The sequence below is a fragment of the Homalodisca vitripennis genome, chromosome 1 (genome assembly GCF_021130785.1).
Source record: "Homalodisca vitripennis isolate AUS2020 chromosome 1, UT_GWSS_2.1, whole genome shotgun sequence".
Classification (NCBI taxonomy): domain Eukaryota; kingdom Metazoa; phylum Arthropoda; class Insecta; order Hemiptera; family Cicadellidae; genus Homalodisca; species Homalodisca vitripennis.
In genome coordinates, this window is record NC_060207.1 from 66506408 (window position 1) to 66528756 (window position 22349).

The following is a 22349-nucleotide window of genomic DNA, read 5'->3' on the forward strand; positions in this document are numbered from 1 at the left end:
CTGAAATAATTGCACACGATGTTTCAATATGTTTACTTTATAGTTGCTGTAGCTATGGCATAAGAAGCGTTTCCTAAGAATCAGAATAACAAAGATCCTTAATTATCGTAAAGTTATAGAAATCCATAGAAAGCTTGGATTTTATTACAATAATAACAATGTAAATAGGAGGATTTTATGATAAATCGTTTTGTAGGGAAAGCCTCGTGACCAAACGTGAAAATAATGAAATTTATATTTTGAAATATAGAAATGTTATGCTATGTATGTAGATAATTGTTGTTGACAAAGATATAGTTAATGTTTCATAAATAATTACTACAGTTTAAAAAGTAAAGAAGTTATCTGAGAATCTTGCAACTGATATTCAACCCTGCATGCAGTAAGACTGTATCTATATTGCATCTCGGCGCCGCGTTGTGTACGCATATTGCGTCTAGCGCCTGCCATTTAGTAGATTGAGTATTTTGAAATACTTCAAGGCCTATTCAGGTTGGATTTCTGACGGTAAAAGTACATTTTTTAACTCTCAATACACAGTTTAGCTACAATCTAGTCGATGTAAGAGATACATATCATGATGCGCCACCTGCCTTGTGTAAACAACCGTTCAGCAGAAGTCGTCATGTTTGCTTAAGTCACATTACTCGTGTTACAGCTTCTAATAACTTAAACCACGTAAGTTGAAGATTCTCTGGTGGTTTCTTTGCATACACAACTAACATATTGTTTACAAATATCTGTGTAAAACTAAAGAAACAGATTTTATGACAGTTTGATCTAACGTTGTGCATGCTTTTCTTTTTAAATAGAAAATATTTCCATTTACGCCACAACATCGAAATATTATATGGGGATAACTTTAAAATTTCAAACATATCTTCCTTTATTTTATATCGGTGGAAATATAAACCCTAAAATGTGTAGAACATATTAAAACTGATATTCTGAAAAATAATTGAAAATCAATTTGTGTCGTAGTGTTTATAATTATTAATAACACGTATGTTAATTAAATTAGATGCATAATCATACAACATTAACACCAGCAATGATGACATGTTTGATATTAGTGGGAACCAGGAGACATTTGCAGTAAACACAAATAAGATTTATTTGTTTTAAGATCATATATGACAATTTCGATATTTTTAGAATAAACGTCGTGAAATAACTATTTATTATTTGATTTGAACTAACTAGCCTTGATTCTACTCACAATGAAATGGTTTACAATTTGTATATTTCGTATGTTTGTTTGTATACGAGAGATTCCCTGGTAAAAGTGCTTTATAAAATGTTGTCACCGCCAATATACAATATACGTAATATTATATTATATAAAAACATCAAAGAATGTATTCAAACGATTACTATTCTTTTATATGATTAATGATCCTCTTTTTTAGCGACACCAAAGATTTAATTCTTTTGAATACTCGTAGAGAAAAATGTGATGCTGTATAAGTCCTTCGTAGATGGAGGGTACACATCTCGGTCACTTTTGCACACGATAAGTAGTCTGTAATGTTAACTAAGTTAACTGTATAATAAATTATACTAACGCTCATTACTGGACTTTTTCGCTGCAAATCTACAATCTTATACGATTACCCTTTAATCCCATAAATGATTACATTTTCTGCTACGTACTGCCGATCCTATGCCGTATCAGACAAAATGAGAATTCCTGTGTATGTGGACGTTTCACATTTTTTTATGATACAGATGATGCAGCAAAACACAATTAGTTTGTGTTCAATATAGTAACTCAGTTTTAAGTCAGCAGAATGTGTAACCAACCCTGACTGGACGTAAACTGTTGTGCCATTGTGATCTTTAATACTGACTACGGAAGTATGTGAGACTGTGCGTTACACAAGTGTCGTTATTTGTCTAGTCTAAAATATTATTTCTGAAAATATAACAATAAATTGGTTTATTCTTCGTATTGCAATAAATGTAATAACACACCCTTCGCATTTTAAAGGGGTTTCTATTGATAACGTCGCTTTAAACGTTTTTTCTCTACAAATATATATTGCCATTGTTTATAGTAAGTAGCCCCTCGCAATAATTCAAGGATAATATCTGAGCAAATCATTATATTATTAGATTTGTTTTGAAGAAATGATTTTGTTAAAATTATTTCTGTTACTTATTGACAATAGGTTATCACATATTACACAAACGTAGGTATCCCATTTACTTGCCATTGGTTAATTCAATGAGCTCATTATTTTGATCAATAACGAATTTCCAAAAGGCGAAAAATCCTGATGACGAAAGTGATCACAAATTATACTGTAAGTTAAGAAAGCTTTACGGGATGCATACACATTTAGTTGAACGTGATTAGCCCACTGACATCGTGTCAGGGAGTAGCGGCCACATTACAGCAGGCTCATCTGCAAGGCTAAATCAACTTCTGCTGAAAATCACATTTAACATGACAGAGTTGCACGGCAGATTGTATCCAATTACTCTGGGAACACTCATAAATATTACACAACTCAGAAGTTGAAGTTGCAGTGACGCATCTGTTACTCAACTGTTAGTACGCAAGAAATGTCTCCCCAACAAATTGAGACTGCGCTATAAGCAATTTTACGTAGTCTTGTTAGTAATTTTAAAGACACCGTTTACCTCTAATCATAGAAATAAGTAAGGTCCATTGAGTATTTTTAGACCACATCGAACTCTGTCTGAGATTGCCGCCGATTGTAATATTGTTACGATCTTGAATATTATGAATGCACATACCACGAGCTTGACTTCAGTTAGAAAATTCAAATTGATCACATTGATATATATAGTATAAGTCTCTTAGATATTTGTCCGTTTTTTATAAACTTATTTCTGAAATTATTTACGATGCATACGTCTCACTGGTTCATATAGTATTCGCTTTTAGGGTTCTGTTATTCATTGCAAACCTCAATCGGACGTTTTCAAATAGCAAAAAAGAACTATAAGGGTGATCTGTGGGCCCAAGGGCCAAGAAAGTTGTATACGAGTTTTCCATTGTGAAAATCTCCTTCTATCATTGTTATATATATTATATGCTACTATACTATATACTGTATATGTATATATATATATATATATATATATATATATATATATATATATATATATATATATATATATATATATATATATATATATGCACTTTTACATCATACCTTTTTGTTTAATATATAGACATCCTTATTCCATACAACTCAAAACTTAACAATATCTGCTGCCAATACGCTTTTTTATCTGCCGCGGTATTTGTTTTTTTTTTTTTAAGTGTTTATAAACGTACGGGTTGACCATACTTTACTCACTAAGGTTTAGTGAGTATGGTGACATACTCCACATTTGATACAAAACGATTTAACAAATAAAACGTGTTGTTAGAGTAACGGTTGTACGGGAGTTAAACCCAGGAATTATGTGACGACTGATCACATACAACTTAACTGGCTTTACTCGTATTTGACAAATTGAGATAGACAGCTGTCGACGGATGGACAACGATTCGGTTGTAGCCATTTTACAAATCCAACGCGCAGTTTTCCTACTAATCCATAATCTGATTCATTACCTCAAGTGATTTTACATGTTCGTAGATTATTTCGAGTGTTTGGAGTACTGCGTGTTGTTTTTGTTGCCAACAGCAACAACTTGTAATACTTTTAGAATGAACATATATCTCCTTTATCAGTGACATTTAGTGACTATTACTTATTTAACGTACAGATTGTCCCATGTATAGGGATGCACACGTTTGATTTTCTATGGTTCATTCCTCCACTATTAATTTTGATACTTTGTACACTTTTTAATGGGGGTCCTAGGGATGTTTTTACAAAATTACAACTTTATGATCGAGGAAGAACAATTGTGGTCTGCTTTATGAAAGAAATTCAGTGTCTATCTCTCTACTGTATTGAAATGTATTGATGAACTGCTGTCATATTCAAACAAACAATTAAACTAAAATAAAACATTATTATCTAATTTCCATGTGATGTTGTACAGTTAATATTAAAAAATTCCTTTATAATTGAACAAAAAGTAAAGTGTTTTGTGTGGACCATTTCTTTTTTGCGCCATTTTGTTTTTGTAAGCTTCGTTCAGTTGCAGTTTTTACAGATATTGTTTTATTATGGATTGTCTAATGTTTAGGAATAATCATTAAACTGATAAACAATCAATGGAGAAACAAAATCGTATAAAACTTTTTGGAATTCCCTGTTTGGTCTGGCACATAAGTTGTCTGCCCATTGTTATAATTTTCTGACCATCTTATATATTTTTGGGAGTGCCGATGGCTGAGCGGTCTAAGACGTCGGACTGTCAATCTGAGCTAGAGACAGTACAGGTTCGTCCTGCCTGTGACCTAACACGTTTTGTCAGTACTATCGTCCTCGTATTGTCGACTCCCTCTGTATTATACTTGATAAGATCCTCCTCGCACAGGCCCAGGGGAGCGGTCATAATAAGGCTTAAAAGGATGTCGGCCTTTGCTTTTATGTATAACAAAACTTAAACTATTAACGGCTTACAATCGTTTACGTTACGGGAATAAACACGAGGAAAAACTGAAAACCGCATTCTTTTTAATATTACTAATAATACTTTCGTTTTAATCAGTAGTACATATTATGTTAAGCAAAATATTTTTTCGTTCACTTTACATAAATAAAAAATGATAATTTAAAATACTAAATCAGTGGTTGATTTTTATTTGTAAAGGATGATCAAAACCTATATATTCTTTTGGGATGCTTCTAAAAACTAATTTAATCCCTTCAACTCCTCGTAGGAGAAGAAAATATTTTTTTGTTTTTGGCGATGGAAGGATAGTGAAGGAAACAGGATTTTCCGGACATTTGCCATCATTTAGTGATACAAAAAATGTTTCGTTTTTATGAAGTGCAAGTTTTAGAGTTAGTGAAATTATCACAACTTGTTAATTTCACTAAAATATATTTGGAAAATTCTAAAACATATTTAACCGAACATTGATTGCACAACTTTATGTCCTATTCACCCTTCCTCGAGATACGGTATCGTACGCGAAGCGGAAGCAATAGTAAAGATGTACAATTGTTTTGCGTCTGGCAGCATACTCGTATGTTTTACACACTCTGTCTTTTTAAAGCTATCTGACACAGAAAACGTGACACTGTCAGTAAATGTGAGATTATTGGCTCGTTTATGCCAAAGAGCTTTTGCAGTATCAGTTACTTTTAATACTTCAAGCACATCGTCCACATCCCCCCCCGTGACCTTCAGTAGTTGGATGGTACTTGGAAAACTTCGACTTAAATCTCATTGCTGTTTAAAGGTCATGTACCTAAATGAAACAGTATATTGAGGTTTAAAAAGTTTGTTGCCATGCTGTCCAGTTGATAAAGATAGTTGATAAAGGAAATACTGGAATGTAATTGTAGTCAGGGTTATATATAATTTTAATAATATCAATATAATAACTATTAATTTCATATTAAAAGAAGAATATAAAATGTGCAAGTCTAAAAGGTGCTGGCTCTTTTTTTGATAATTTAATATTACAGGGACAAAGTAATTAACATTTCTTTAATAAATCTATTACAAATGTTAAGTGCATTTCACAAATACAAAAATTTTAAATGAAGATAATGTGTTATACGAATGGGTTTCCTTATTTCCTAGTTTGTTTGTGTAAAAGTTATAGCAATTCGATAAATTCCCCCATTTCTTGAAGATTTGAGTAAAGGGAAATTTGTACGTTTAGAGAAATTAAAAAGTGTTAATAATTTTTCAAAACTCTTCAAAATCTTTCTTGTTAAACTCCGTGTATGGAAAACAATACACGCAATTATTTTTAAATGTGACTTTAAATGTGATTCATTTTTGGGTCAGATTTTTGTGATTTTCATTCATAGAATGACACTTTTTAAGCCCAAATTTAATTTCCCTCATATATTTGTTCTTGTCTTCTTATAAACATTAACGTAAAATCAACTTCACCTAATGTTTGTATTTAAAAATGTATACCGACTTCTCGATTGCGGTCTTTTGAAGAAGCGAAGAATTAAAAACATTTTGTTTGGCCTAGTCACCAATCAGCTAACACCTAGGCTCATATCAGTAGGAACACTTTCAGTACAAATTCCATTGCATTTCAAAAACCAAAAGAAAAATCTTGCAATTCAAATCTTGCACGGTGCACCAAAGCAAATCCCATTTCGAATACCTTATCTTTAATCATGTTTTACAATTGTTTGATATTTACTGTATTTTGATTTTGTTGTAAAGGAAGTAATTTCTATCGTTACTAATATGATTGTGTATGAGAGCAAAGACCTTACAGGTGGTATTTCCAGTTTTGATGATTGGCTTATACCTTTCTTTCTGAAACATTCAAGTTAGTTGGCTGACGAAATTTGATTTACAGGAATTGGACAGTTTTTACAACAATTGCAGTTTTTGAGAATTATTTTCTCTTCTAGGTTTCTGATTTGATGGAGGTAGGAAAAGTTCTATTTAATGGAGGTATGGATGAAAAATTGTTTAAGATAGTATTCAGATTAATATGATACACAAAAGATCGCACATATCTATTCACCCTATCTCATACACGCGTACCAAGAACCATCTTTAGTACCAAACTTGGGTTCCATCCCTATATTGAATTCTTAAGAACTGCTTAACCGGAAAACAATGAACATTCATGTTTTATAGGTGCTCATTAAAGATCACTTCCGTTTTCTAATTTCAGGACTTTCAGGGCTCCGAGACATTAAACGATTCGGGAATAGTACTGTAGGAATTATAACACTTATTTTAGGAAAAACGAAATATACCAAAAGAGGTTTTCAATGATACAACTATTACAGTTGACGGAAGTAGACGTTTAACAACTAGGACACTATATATTTGGAGATTCACACCAAATACGTGAGTTGGTAGTGTTTTTATTGTACTAGTATAGTATACCGGGCATGGTACCCGGACACGTGGTGGAGGTGTAGCGCCGGCGCGGACCCCTCTATCGACCCCATACCCGTCTCCTAGCCACTCAGTCGTCATGATCCCCTTCACCACGTGCATGTGTGCCCGCCGCCACTCTCCCAAATGGGTCATTGTCAATCATGTGAGTACTTGTCATGGACGCCTTAATAACGAGCTTCTGACAAATTATCGGTATTTATGATAATATGACCTCATGTTAAAGATGATTAGCAGTGTTATGGACACGTTTTTTTTTTTTTTTTTAAATATAAATGCATTACTTTATACCTTCATGAATTATGACAGCATCGCCGCCTCACTGTGGATTGTATAAAACATACTGATGACTCCGAAAAACGTAGTGAACGGAATATGGGATACCCCTGCTAGCTTCACCCCTCTAGAAAATGTGGGACTGGGAGCATTGTTTTGAAATGAAACTGTTCAAAACCAATACGTACCCTGCATGTTTTCCATTTACTGAGTGTTACTATATGTAAACACCGTAACCGTTTATACCTGCACAATTTTATGTCCCTTACGACATTTTGTTTAATTACATTTTGCAGTTAAAAGTAGATTCCTGTTTACCACATTTCTAAAATAATTTATACCGATTCTAAGAACATTTTCCTGGAGGGTGGTTTTTTTTTACAGCCACGTTGTGGATTATTTTCAATACGTAATTTTTGTGGGTGGCATGTTAAACTATCTAAATTCCATTTTTATAATTTAACATTTAGATTTGAATTTTCTTAAAGTTATAACATCATTTATTTGGAGTTTTCTTGCCGTGTATAAGTATATGTATATATTTGGTGTAGTACATGGGTATTTTAATGTTGTTATTATATAAATCGATACATGTATATGTACACAGTCACCATTAATGATTTAATTCACAAAAATAGTTAAACATTAAATACATACTAGTATTTCGGCTAATAGTACTGTGCATATTATTATTCTATATAAATTCTGTCGACAGTGTGCATTGTTTCCTGTTGAAGTTATTAAGTTGACTTGCTTGTAACTGAGTTATAAACTTATAAAGCCGTCCTAACTTGACGAAATGTGCAGTGTACGCGTGCTGCACTAAACGTCTGTGAATGTCAGCGGGTTTCAACTTTGACCTTTGCGGAACCCAGTACTGGCTGCCCCAGTTTCGTCTTCTTTGAGGGAAGCTCGTTTTAATTTCATATTTAACTCCGTTACGTGTAGCTCTAACTGAAACCGTTAATAATTTATAGTCTTTGTGAAGACTATACAAGTATTTAGATCCTTGTATTTATTTTTAAATATACTGGGAAAAATGTACTTTACAGAAGTTACAGTAAATATAGTTGTGTTTGCTTCGCACACTATATATATATATATATATATATATATATATATATATATATATATATACTTATATAGTTTTATGATAAATAAATAAAAAATTTTTAAAATATTATTTGTTTGATTCGTGTAGCGTTTGCCTATTTTTTTTTTTTTTTTTTTTTTTTTTTTCAAAAACGTATGTTTGTAAATAGTGTAGGGTGTTATATGTGTAATAGTTATTGATCCGTATTTTAAAAAACGGCCTAAAAATATTGTTTTAAGTTTTTGGTACTAAACATAGTTGGTGTTTTGATATATAATTAGTTAGTTTTACAAAAACCGAAAAAAGCAGACATTTTATCTAAATAAAGCCTTAGAAGAAGGAATACTAAAAAATATTTTTAATTACTGAAATAAACAATTCTATACTATATAAAGCGGTACAAATTATTTTTTTTTTCGATATTTCATAAGCGGTTGAAGCAAATAAGGTATATTTTTTTGCTGTTTTTGTTAATGATATCTTAAAATGGTTTGTAGACATTTTGTTTCAATGTAACCTAGATGTAACCGTATTGTGAAACTATTTGGTTAGTTTTTAGTGCTAAACATAATTCCTTCTAAGGCATAAATAATGCACCTAAACTGTTTACGAGGAATGATTATTTTTGATATAAACAAGTAAATAGGTGATACAAGTTGTGGGATGGACTATATCCCGACTGTTTTTCGTTTTTATGTCTAGTGTCAGTTACTGAAATATGTCCAGAAATTCGTGTAATAGATTTTGAATTGTGAGTACATGTCCTGTGTTATTATTAAGGCCGTGGTGTGGTCATTACATGTTATACCACCGCCTGGTGTAGTTTGGTTGCTTGTGTAGAACTCTAGAAGACATCTAAAGTACTATTCTAACCTATGAACGTCCCCTATTTCGAGTTCTAAGGATGTCACACCGGTAATGTCAGGAGTCTCTAAGTGTACAGTAATAATAAAATCCCTATTGTAAGATGAAAAACATATATTGTGTTGGCAGAGTAAATGATTTAACATGTGAAACTAAAGCTAATTATGTTATATAAAGTTATAAAAATAGGATTTAAAATAGTCAAAGAATTGGAGGAAAGTAAGGGTGAGATGTTATACAAATAATTAATTAATATCGTTTATTGTAATAATAATTTTGGACCGAGAACTCAGTAATTAAATTTACTTCAGTTATTCACACATAAAAGCAGTACATCCAAGATTGCTGTTACTATTAAAGGACACTCAAAGAGCATGGGTGACTTTGATCGTCTGTTAAGTGAACAAACTCTTAGAAAGGCCTTTTGTCCAGATTTGTGCTGTGAATTGAGAGGTTGAACATTTTAATTTGAAGCCTTAACACATTGATATATTAAACATTTTGATTGTTTTAGTATTAAAATATAACATATAATTTAATCATTTTAAAAATAAATGACTTTTTGTGTATGTATTTCTGTTATAAAAATCTCCCTTTCTATGGGTAGAATACTCTATTGTTGCCAGACCGGTTTGCACAGTTAGGCCTTATCACTAATTGAATCCTACAGTGACGAGAACACCTATCACTCCCAGCAGTGTTACTCGATTCCTAAATACTACGAAATAAATCTGCTAGTGCTAGTGAAAGCAAAGCGATATTACATATCGTATTATACTAATAACTTTATATGAGAATCATATATTAATTTTGAAATATTATAAAATTATATATATTTTTTTAACATACAACGTTAGCTCTGCGTCGCTCAGTTTTGTCCGAAATGATTGGCTTGCGCGAACCAATCCACTGGACGCGCATGCAAAATTTAATAAACATCGGTCAAAGCATTCTCCAATAATCTTGTTAAAACTTAACGTTGCTGACGTCATCATATCTTTTATCGGTATGAAAACATGCTGGCAGTAAACATTGAAATTCAAAGAACTGCAAAACTACAACTTTATTACAGAGCCTACTCTCATATCAAAAAGTACGAGATATACCCAGGTTTGAACGTCAACCACAAACTTGTGTAGAAGTACACAAGCCTTACTACTTAAACTGTAAGTAGTAAGGCTTCAATAAGAAGTCACGTTGAAATTTAGCTGGTTTATTTTTGTGTTTAGGTATATAAAGCAAATAATTTACGAAGGATAACTCCCAGTAGTATGTTGATGACAGTGAAATACAGTACCGGCTTTAGCGAATTGCATCCAAACTTCAAATTTGAAAATTCATAACTCGGAGAGGTACAAGGTACAAGTGTACTGTTGTTGAGTATGTAGTTTTATAGGTATATGAAGAAAAGTTTGTTATTTAATTACTATATTCACTTTCATTCTTGACAGAGTGGTTCAAAAATTTACATTGGTCAAGTTATGAAGCTCTTAAAGTCTTATCTAATTTTGTAAACCACTATGTAAAACGTTTAATGTACGACACATATTGTATGGAGCAAGTTTTGGTAATGTACTGTGGTTGGTGTCTGCGCGTTTGAACGTGCAGGCCGCCATTTTGCCGCCGCAACAACATCTTTGTCCGATTTGTTAGGGAAAATATTGTCTTATTTGACATTCATAGCCCATGAAGATTCCTTTCCTGAAGACAAAAAAATATAAAATATATTTTTTCCCTCACAAGGAATTCCAGGCAACTAAAGTAAGAAATGTTAGCACTTTTAACCAAATTAAAAGAGCTCAAAATAAAAATGTCATTTACACAGTACATACATGAGTCGTATTAGGCTTACGAAAATTATATTTTTAATACAACATAGTTTAAGGAAATGGGATTAAAAAAAATAAAACTGTCATAAGAAAATGTATTTGTTATAAGTTCATATACACCATCTTAAAGAAACCGGACTTGTGAAATGTTTTAACGGAAAAAATTCTTTAACGATTTTACTGTACACACGCTAAACCATCAGTGTAAAACGTTAACTTGTTAAACCCAAAGAACGGCGAGAAGTTCCATAATATCGCTCTGTTAGTGATCGTCAGTACGAGATGTCACTATGTTTTTAACGATTTTACTGTACACACGCTAAACCATCAGTGTAAAACGTTAACCTGTTAAACCCAAAGAACGGCGAGAAGTTCCATAATATCGCTCTGTTAGTGATCGTCAGTACGAGATGTCACTATGTTTTTAACGATTTTACTGTACACACGCTAAACCATCAGTGTAAAACGTTAACCTGTTAAACCCTCAGGTATGAACGGCGAGATAGACTCCTATCTCGATCGCTCTGTCAGCGATCGTCAGTACGAGATGTTACTATGTTTTTAACGATTTTACTGTACACACGCTAAACCATCAGTGTAAAACGTTAACCTGTTAAACCCAAAGAAATGCGAGAAGTTCCATAATATCGCTGTCAGCGATCGTCAGTACGAGATGTCACTATGTTTTTAACGATTTTACTGTACACACGCTAAACCATCAGTGTAAAACGTTAACCTGTTAAACCCAAAGAACGGCGAGAAGTTCCATAATAACGCTGTCAGCGATCGTCAGTACGAGATGTCACTATGTTTTTAACAAAACATTCCGTATCGCTGTTATATAGATCCAGAGGCCTGTGCCCCTCAGGTGTGTAATATAGACTCCTATCTCGATCGCTTTGTTCCTGGCATCCGTGAAGTAAATTATGGTAATTGGTAGAAACCCAACTTCCGTACCTCATCCTTTGTACACCTTGAGAGTACTACTAAGACGGTAAAAGTTCCTAAATACTTCACTACAAATCTTAATCTTCCCAAGCCTTTTCCAAGACAAACAATTGAAAAATGTAACTATGCTTGCATATTTAAAGTATGAAAATGGTTTTATATTTTTAGATAGCCAATATATAATATATATATATATATATATATATATATATATATATATATATATATATAATATATTTACCAATTTCCTCGCCTTTTTTTAAACAATTAAGAACATTTTATCTTTACACATAAACTGTTTAATCAAAACTAAAATGCCAATCAGATACACTTTGGTCTTTGTAAAGTAAGTATCAACATTCATATCGAATTGTCATACAACTGTTTATAGCGTTAATAGAATTCTCATTTTCTATCTTACGGCAGAACATTAAATATGAAGGAATACTTGACCAACTGTAAAACAATTGCTTTGTTTTTATGTTGAAAGCATAAACGCGAAGAATTGTACTAATTTATTAGATATTGAGAGTGGGAGAACTAGTCGTCATTGACTAAGAAATCTCCTTTGTAAAGGTATAGCTTAGAGACTATTTGTTCGTTTAATTACAGACACACAATCGTAATGTTAAATACATGTGGATGTTTGTTGACTTGCCGGTTATGAACTATGAAATCAACTCGTATATGACAATACTCTGTGGAGTCAAACAATGAGCGAGGATTAGCAGTTTCAGGACAAGGAGCAAATAATCCTAAATTGCTCGCTTGGAAAGCTTTTCGTGGTTACCGCGGAGTCCAGAGGTTAGAGCCGTATCGCCGAATACAGTAATCCATTACACGGGAGCGGATTGCCGGACTTAGTGTTGGACCGCAGAGGAAAAGTTGTGATCGTTTATCGACTGCGGAAACGTGCTCTGCGTGTGTTGAGTTCCTGAACATTACAATTCACTAACCTAATACACATTCCGGAACCTAACACTATAAATACAAGTTGATCAAATCCCCGTGTTAACCGTGTCCTGTCATAGATTGGTAATCAAGCCCTTGAAACTGATGGACATCCCTAAGGTTGAATAAGGTAATTTAAATTATTAAGATTTATCAGAATACAATTTTTCATGAAGGTGCTATGAGCTGATAGGTCCGAAAACTGAAGAAATTAATAACTTTCACTGCTACAGTTGAATATTACCCGTAACTGACTCTCCCTCTGTTGATTTTACTGTTGAGGCCCTAACACCGCCTCAAAATAGTCATTTTCCATTTCATTACAATATTGCCCTAAAGTAATTCTGAACGTCAAGAATTTATGAATTCAGATCATTTCTCATATTATGTTTTTAGAATCCATAACGATGGACAGTTTCAGCCACCGCGTGAAGATGAAGAGTACAATTATTCACACTAGTGTTTCACTCTATAATAGTAGTCTGGGGTTGACAGTTCTCAGTGCTAGTCTTCGCCTCTTTACGATACCAACTATCTCTAAACTAATTACTAAAAGCTCTATTCCGATTACTAAAAACACAAAATTGATTAATAAACACTTTAAATTGGTATTAAAACAATGAACTACACACTGGACCGATTAATAAAACACAATACAACTATTTGGTACTAAACATGCACGAACTTATAAAAACACACAACACTGACTAACGAAAACACAGCCACTCAGGGCCGGTGTCATAATTGATGCAATATTACTTTAGCTATTGAATTAAAAAAAGAATTATTGTTACAAAGTGTTTTGTTTGTCTTTACATTCGTAAAGCTTCATTTTTTGTACGATGAATGAAATACAAGTTTAGTATAAAGCTGATATACGGAAATGAAGTGTTATGAATTATAACATTGAAATTCCAAGTTACTGTACAAATCAATAACGTACAGCAGATACTGAGCAGAGTTTTATAACATGGGCTTCTCTGTTGTCCTGGAGATTCACTACTAATTGGTTGAAATGGATGTCAAGTTTTTATTGCTATTTTGGGCGGAAACAGGAAATTACCAACTATCACCAAGGCATTTGAAACGTTTGATGAACAACTCATTTCCTTATATATATGAACTTTGGAGCTTTCATACTTTTTGCCCACAGTTTTAATTCCATCCTCTGTATTACTTCAATTATATTAAAATTGCACCTGATGAGACAATGACAACACGTTTTCATGTAGACTACATTTGATTTTGTAATCTAGGTGTCTGATGTCGAAAATATGCAAATAGTTCGTTTTGAGCTTGTTCGTTGCCGACTATTGGATCTCTTAACACGTGTGTCGACTCTAGATTCCATCCTCTGTATTACTTCAATTATATTAAAATTGCACCTGATGAGACAATGACAACACGTTTTCATGTAGACTACATTTGATTTTGTAATCTAGGTGTCTGATGTCGAAAATATGCAAATAGTTCGTTTTGAGCTTGTTCGTTGCCGACTATTGGATCTCTTAACACGTGTGTCGACTCTAGATTCCATCCTCTGTATTACTTCAATTATATTAAAATTGCACCTGATGAGACAATGACAACACGTTTTCATGTAGACTACATTTGATTTTGTAATCTAGGTGTCTGATGTCGAAAATATGCAAATAGTTCGTTTTGAGCTTGTTCGTTGCCGACTATTGGATCTCTTAACACGTGTGTCGACTCTAGATTCCATCCTCTGTATTACTTCAATTATATTAAAATTGCACCTGATGAGACAATGACAACACGTTTTCATGTAGACTACATTTGATTTTGTAATCTAGGTGTCTGATGTCGAAAATATGCAAATAGTTCGTTTTGAGCTTGTTCGTTGCCGACTATTGGATCTCTTAACACGTGTGTCGACTCTAGATTCCATCCTCTGTATTACTTCAATTATATTAAAATTGCACCTGATGAGACAATGACAACACGTTTTCATGTAGACTACATTTGATTTTGTAATCTAGGTGTCTGATGTCGAAAATATGCAAATAGTTCGTTTTGAGCTTGTTCGTTGCCGACTATTGGATCTCTTAATACGTGTGTCGACTCTAGATTCCATCCTCTGTATTACTTCAATTATATTAAAATTGCACCTGATGAGACAATGACAACACGTTTTCATGTAGACTACATTTGATTTTGTAATCTAGGTGTCTGATGTCGAAAATATGCAAATAGTTCGTTTTGAGCTTGTTCGTTGCCGACTATTGGATCTCTTAACACGTGTGTCGACTCTAGATTCCATCCTCTGTATTACTTCAATTATATTAAAATTGCACCTGATGAGACAATGAAAACACGTTTTCATGTAGACTACATTTGATTTTGTAATCTAGGTGTCTGATGTCGAAAATATGCAAATAGTTCGTTTTGAGCTTGTTCGTTGCCGACTATTGGATCTCTTAACACGTGTGTCGACTCTAGATTCCATCCTCTGTATTACTTCAATTATATTAAAATTGCACCTGATGAGACAATGAAAACACGTTTTCATGTAGACTACATTTGATTTTGTAATCTAGGTGTCTGATGTCGAAAATATGCAAATAGTTCGTTTTGAGCTTGTTCGTTGCCGACTATTGGATCTCTTAACACGTGTGTCGACTCTAGATTCCATCCTCTGTATTACTTCAATTATATTAAAATTGCACCTGATGAGACAATGAAAACACGTTTTCATGTAGACTACATTTGATTTTGTAATCTAGGTGTCTGATGTCGAAAATATGCAAATAGTTCGTTTTGAGCTTGTTCGTTGCCGACTATTGGATCTCTTAACACGTGTGTCGACTCTAGATTCCATCCTCTGTATTACTTCAATTATATTAAAATTGCACCTGATGAGACAATGAAAACACGTTTTCATGTAGACTACATTTGATTTTGTAATCTAGGTGTCTGATGTCGAAAATATGCAAATAGTTCGTTTTGAGCTTGTTCGTTGCCGACTATTGGATCTCTTAACACGTGTGTCGACTCTAGATTCCAGGAGTCCAGTCTGTGACAGCGCCAGATTTCAGACGTTGCATTAGGCGGAAGGTGAACTAGAGCTGAACGCAACATTCGCATTGAATCAACTCTTCCCACCATAGCTACATAATATGTATTTATCATAACAACCAACGCGGACCTCTCAGTTGATTAGGCATTAATGTTTATTGTATTAATGCATTACACTGTGCAAATACTGTGATAAAACACGTACACACAACTTGGAATGAACTGCTAAAATGTGTCCTACATGCTAGTATCTTTTGACATCCATGTATGCGTCGGCATATGTATTTATCCAGGCTAGGGTGGCTTCAATACTGTACGTTATTTACTAATTAGCGTATATCTGTTATTGGTAGATGTCTTTTGATGCGCGTAGTAGTGAAGACGTTATGCGATAAAACCTGCTGGGGCCCCAAAATGTGACCAAATCAACTCCTGTGTGTCGCACACAGTGACTCGTGTGTCACACACAGTGACTCTTGCTCATTTATATCGTGTATCGGTAGACACGCACTTTCTCTTCAGTTTCTTCCAATTCTAACTCGTCTAAAGTTAGTCCTGTTTCATTAATACCGAAATGAATAACATTACGAGCTAGAAAGTGCAGTGGTACGTTTAGAAGCTTCCCCCCCTACTGTACGAATCCGATAAATTTTCATAAAACAATAAATAACCAAAACTATTGTTTACTGATTAGGTTGCGTAGATGTTTTAATTGGCCAACGAGCGAGCTCCAACATTGGCGCGAGAGGATAAAAGTCCGTGTGGGCCGGACCCCCCTCCATGGCACATGATTCAATTGCCAAGTGTTAACTCGCTGCCCACTCCGATATTGCCAAGTTGGGACGTTGGTGGCGTATTTGAACACCGTCCCTGCCTTAACTGGTTTACAGTTTGATAAATGCTGCAGTTACTGTCATGTCAGCATTCCTGTAACTGGATCCTGCCGATCATGCAGTCAGAGCCTAGAGAGAACTTCTGAAGCTTCAAACCTCTTGAATCGCAATGGGGACTAGTCACTAGCATGGGTTTTCTTCTGCCTTTTTGTTAGTCATAGAGATATGATTAATAAGACTTTAACATAAGGTGATAGAAAAATTGTCCGTGTACGTTTTGCAGTTTATAAGTCTAACTCTTATTAACATTTATCTTGATATATAAATGATATATGATATTTTGATATATGGTGCAAGGAACCAAATTAAGAACGAATAATTATTAATTGTTTATATAGTTGTTGAATGAATTTATTAATTTACGTAATATAACATATAAATGTTTCGCTTTAAACCGTATATACTATTTTATCTATCCAATCAATAGAAATTTACATAGTGTACGACAGTTGAACAACAGTTTTATCGCCAACAAAAATGTCAGAAAACTATACAAAAAGATACGTATATCGAAATAGTAAATTGCAATCTTGCAATTCTGTTTCTCTGCCAGATGGTTAGTGTAAGGTTACATAAGGAATAATATAATAAAACAATTTCAACTCCATATAATTTTCATTCTTTCAATAAAATTACCAGGAACGTAAAATGAAATCTCAAAGGGAAAGTTGAAGAAAGATTTGATAATGAATCTAAATGAAACCGGGTGAATGGATAATCTTGTCTAGTATAAACGTTAGACAGGTATAGGAAGTTTTTTTTAGGATCCACATGTTAATTATTATCAACACGTTGTAGGATGGCGGTAGTTTTAAAACTAAGAAATTTATAATTTAAATGTATTTGCTAAATATTAGAATATATACTATTTGTGAATCAGCTAAATGTACAAGAAGAGGTTGGTCATTAAAATATGTTTGATGTAGAAAAAGTTCGAAATTACAACTGACTGAATATTACTGAATGGCTACTTTACCACCGATTACTAGCATGTAATAGTGTAATGACAGCAGCAAGACATGCCGAGCACGCCAGCGAACTGTGGACAGGGCGAGAAATGTGAGAGAGCCTACAGTACTACTACACATCCCGCTCTCCACGTAATTGTATGACTCTCGCGTGGCTACAGGCAATTGTGTCACACGTGGCCGTCAGCGATCGTCTCCACTTGGCTTCCGTTACAGTTTCTCTGTTTATGGTGAAAATAATAACAATCGAATCGACGCGACGTTCAGTTCGTATTTGCTCTTTGTAGTGGAACAGTATTAATGTTTATTTTGCCAAATAAACTGAATGACTCATCACGAGGTTTCTAGTACCATTGAACTGCTTTACATGAAGTGCTACTCTTAACCTTATAGCCAAAATAAGTTTTGTAAATTCCATAATCTAAACTCTGAAACCTTCTCAGTTATAGGGGGATGAGGCTTCAAATTTGTAACTGCAGTATTTTCGGGCAACACGTTTAAAGTAAAACTGATTTGAGTTGAATTGTGGACCTCCTTGAAAATCTGTGAACATTTCTATTCATTAGAATTTCAAAAAAATAATGGGAGGTAGCAACTCAGATTTTGGCCATAATGCTTCCTTTTAATTCTCGTTATAACCCACGTGACCGTGAACTGTTCCAACTAACAGAAGTTCCAGAAACTCTCGAACTTAATACAACAAAATTTTACACATAAATTTTATCTCTATTTTGCTTACTAAGAAAGAGCTTTATTTTCCAAATATGAGTGCGGCAGATGCTGGTTGTGCCCTGGTGTTGGCTGTCGGTAGTACTTTTCATTTGGACATAAGAGCCAGCCAGAACGAAACCCGCTATTGCTAATAACCCTATAGATTCTGGAATAGCAACTCTATGGAATAGCACAATAGCAGCGACAAATACGCAAACAATAAGAAAACATTATTCAATTTGTTTTGTATGGGAGAAGAGGAACCCAGTTCATGTCAAGAGAGTTCTCACACGGAAAGTTTTATCACTGGGATTTCCAAATTTTGAGTCTTGTTACCCATTTTGAAGTTCAGGTTTACTAGTTGTAAATTATTTCCTTTCAAAGACGATGAAACGTCTTTTTTGTGTAGATAAAAATACTCCACTTACAACTTTTGAATTTCAATTTGCTGTGCGTTAGCGAACCCTATTACTAAAACTTTTGTCTATTTTATTCGCTGGATATATCAATTTGATCTATAAATAGACTTGAAATTTTGCATAAATCTTCATGTGCACGTGGTTAAATGATGGTGCATGTACGTTCATAACAGTTGGCTGAGCATTTACGAAGCCTATCACTTAGGGGGATATCTCTAAAACGAATTGTATTATAAACTAGATATTTTCCTTGAACTTTCATTTGTATATAAGCAAGAGTGAGTTCGATGGTAGTACATCTTTTTATGGGATATCCTTTCATTCTATTTATAATGAAACCTGTGTGTGTGTGTGTGTGTGTGTGTGTGTGTGTGTGTGTGTGTGTGTGTGTGTGTGTGTGTGTGTGTGTGTGTGTGTGTGTATGTGTGTGTGTATGTGTGCGCGCGCGCGCGCGCGCGTGGTATTTAAGATGCTTAGTTTCATGTAAATGATCCAAATGTGCTAATAAATAATATTGATTTCAATTTATCCAATTTAAATTTTGGTCGAATCTCATCCCTCTATTCTTTAATGCTTGATTCACCATAAACACACAAGAATCCGTGCTTATACTGAAGTTTTTTTGGGAATCATTGTAACCCCACTCCATAAAGATATCCTTAAATTAATGGGAAATCTTCTTATATTAAAGACAGTATGGACTGGATTTAAACCCGAATTATCACCATAATATGGAGACTTAATTGAATATTTTCTCAATACAGTCAAACTTTAACCGAGACTCTTTTTGAACAGGAAACGATTTTTCAACCATCTTGGAGGTTTGTTTTAATGCGAAAATTTAAAATTCTTTAACGTTCTAGGGAGAGGAACATAAAATTATACCTTTGCCTCCTCCAAGTTGCTTGTGCCGAATCCTCTACGTATTGTAAAGTTATGATATATTAGTTGACATTAACACAAATCTCAACATAATTCCATTTTTTCTAAGTAAATTAGACACTAAATATCGTTCTGTTGTTACCTGCGTGTCTGTCGTTCATTTATTCAGTGCAATGGAGCCCCCTCGGTGACAGTCGACGTTATTACGTTAAATAAATGATCTGTACTTTAGGGGAGACTGCTGCACGTATATTCTACCTCTACCGTTTACTTCGTACTCTTTCCTTGATTGTTTGTGTCAAAAGTAGCGTAATTAAATCTCTGATATTATGTATTTCTCATGAGTAGTTTACTATCAGTGCAGTGCTCAATCATTCTTCTCAGAAGGGTATCATTAAAAAAATCTCCACGGCTAAAACATACTTATTATGAGTGTTTGCTATCAAGAACATTTTTTATACACAAACATATTGTTTATGTAATAATTTCAATACATAAATTAAGAAAAACTAATAATGCTCGTTCATACGATGATTTATACCAAAATATACTGCATGTTACCGTCACTTCACGGCCTCTTGCATTGAATATAAAAATGTCATTAATATAAAGACACGTTTTAATTGGCTCAGCGTTGGCGAAGCCACTCACTCGTAACATTTTCATTCCCGTGTGCCTGCCTACCTGATTTTCTGTCCACACAATATCTTGTGAACGAACTGACCTGTAGCCTTGAAATTGTGCATGCAGCTTCTTTTCTAAACACGCAATATCGAGATCGATGATGTCCATCCATGGTGTTCTAACCGAGGGGATGTAAACGTTTCTTTTCTAAACACGCAATATCGAGATCGATAATGTCCATCCATGGTATTCTACCGAGGGGATGTAAACGTTTCTTTTCTAAACACGCAATATCGAGATCGATAATGTCCATCCATGGTATTCTACCGAGGGGATGTAAACGTTTCTTTTCTAAACACGCAATATCGAGATCGATAATGTCCATCCATGGTATTCTACCGAGGGGATGTAAACGTTTCTTTTCTAAACACGCAATATCGAGATCGATTATGTCCATCCATGGTATTCTACCGAGGGGATGTAAACGTTTCTTTTCTGTATGATTGACTGTCTGTTCGAAGGACATCTCAGAATGAAATGAAATGTGTACAATGTACACTCTCAGCCTGTTACGTGACACGTGGTGTGGCATACTCTTACTTTATATCAGTGATTCTGGAGAACAGCAGGTATAAATGTTTATACAATGGTGTAATACAGGAATAATCTATATGATTATTCAACGTGTGAAACATGTAAAGCGCTTTTTAATGTTTTGGTCTTAGTACTATTAATCATATTGGTCACTAATGTATTTAATACAAATCAGTTTTCTAGGTGTTTTTGACATAACTTATTCTTGAGAACGTGTCTATTGTTAGGCCATGTCAAGATTGATGTACTTAAAACATGATCGGGGATCACAATATTTCTATATTTTATTCTACTCAAATGGTTGATGCTGTCAATATTTTAAAGTATAAAATAGGCATTCTCTTAAATGCAACAGTATAATTTTAATGTAGTTTAATTATAGTGTATAGGATACATTTTTATCTTCCAAGTACAAGAACATAGGAAGGTTCAATTTGTAATAGAATTAAAACTTAGAGAAAGAAACACTGTAAAATGGTTATTCAGAGATTACTACTGATGTTTAGAAAGGATTTACGCAAATACGATACCAGAGCAAACCGCCACTGTTTACTATTCTGAATTTGTTAATGCCTCTATAGCTGTTTGACGATTTGTTAACATATACGGTTGTTCGTAATTTTAACTTAGTTCATCATTTACTTGGTCAGCACGAGGGGACGTTATGAGGGTGTTACAGACGGAATCGTTAATAATTGCCCGCTTACGATACTGATGTACCAGAGGAACGTAAAATATATATTGTGTATGTTGATAAAGGGTGATTTTAATTGACATAAGTTTTAGTTTAGTTTTTAGTTAAAATATGCTGTTTAATAAATGTCACCTGAAATCCAGTTTACAATATCACCTAAAATCTCTTTCCATCCCAGATTTACTTGTACTTTTACAAGGCTCAATCTCATTAGAGAACACCATGACAAAACCCCCAATACAAGAACTCTTCATGTCATTAGAGGGGTTGTCGAGAACGTTAAATTATCCAAGAACTTGACACTAGAACTCCGGGACAAAATTCCTAATACAAGAACTCTCCATGTCATTCGAGGGGTTGTCGAGAACATTAAATTATCCAAGAACTTGACACTAGAACTCCGGAACAAAACCCCCAATACAAGAACTCTTCATGTCATTAGAGGGGTTGTCGAGAACATTAAATTATCCAAGAACTTGACACTAGAACTCCGGGACAAAAACCCGCAATACAAGAGCTCTTCATGTCATTAGAGGGGTTGTCGAGAACGTTAAATTATCCAAGAACTTGACACTAGAAC